The sequence below is a fragment of the Aplysia californica genome, unplaced genomic scaffold (genome assembly GCF_000002075.1).
Source record: "Aplysia californica isolate F4 #8 unplaced genomic scaffold, AplCal3.0 scaffold00112, whole genome shotgun sequence".
In the NCBI taxonomy this organism is placed as follows: Eukaryota; Metazoa; Mollusca; class Gastropoda; order Aplysiida; family Aplysiidae; genus Aplysia; species Aplysia californica.
The window spans coordinates 396,519-397,673 of record NW_004797382.1 but is presented as its reverse complement, the minus strand read 5'-3'; positions in this window follow the sequence as shown (position 1 = coordinate 397,673).

Here is a 1,155-nt window from a genome sequence, read left to right as displayed (position 1 = left end):
GTCTCCCCATCCTTGTCATTTCCTCCCCCCCCTCACAATGACATGTGTGCTACCAGGTGCAAACCCGTTGTCTCAGTTGGCCCCCCTACGTCTTAGTCTTTTTTTTTTCTTTTTTGAAAATGTTTTACGGCGCTTGCAACTACTTAAGGTCATTTGAGCGTTCGGGACACATTAAACAATTTATGTTGGTAGGAAATTTTGAATTTTGCCCGGGTGGAAGCCGAAGCCTACTCTTATCGATTTTAGACCACCAATGGATCTTTAACGTGCGCAACTTGCACAGGGGACCTCCGAGATTTTTCGCCCTTGTCCGAGATGGCTATGTGTAGATCTTTCCTACAAGAACATCAGGGGTGTGGTTGAAAGACAGCAGTAAGAAGGAGCAAAGGAGAAGCAGTAAGTCTTAGTCTTAGTCTTAGTTGTTTATCGAGCCTGTCAGACAGATGGTATCTCCGGCTCTGTGAGCGGCGTGCACACGTGGTGGGGGCAGAGAGTGAGAGGGAGACTGGTGTGAGTAGTTGCTGTTGTTGTGGTGGTTGTTGTTGTTGTTGTGGTTGTTGTGACTGTTGTTGTTGTTGTTGTTGTTGTTGCTGCTGCTGTTGTTGTTGTTGTTGTTGTGGTTGTTGTTGTTGTTGTTGTTGTTGTTGTTGTTGTTGTTGTTGTTGCTGTTTGGTAAGAGTTTTACGGCGCTCGCAACTGCATAAGGTCATAAAATGAGAGCGCGAAACACAAGTTGGTTGCATTCACAACAGTTCACAGCACGACTTGGTTGTGGTCAATGATCAGATTAAAGTGTTAAAAATTCATGGTAAAAATCTAAATCTTGAAAAGACAATTTACAACACATTAAAATAACCGTATTTACATTTTCGCGAAAAGGCGATGGCCCTTATTAAACCGAGAACGCTACCTCGTCGTCAAAGAATTCAAGAATCCTCTACGCTTGTACAAAACTTTCTGTATTACATTAATTCTATCTCGGCCCTAGATCCTGCGGTCTGTGGTAGAAGTCACGCGCCCGTTCGGTTGAGCCGTCGTTCAGATATGTGATGCATCGTGGTGAAATCAGGCGCTCATCGAAATAATAAAAATCGATAAATAACGGCATTTTCCCGCCGGTTTAGCAATTTTTATTGAATTCTTGTGGGGGGGGGG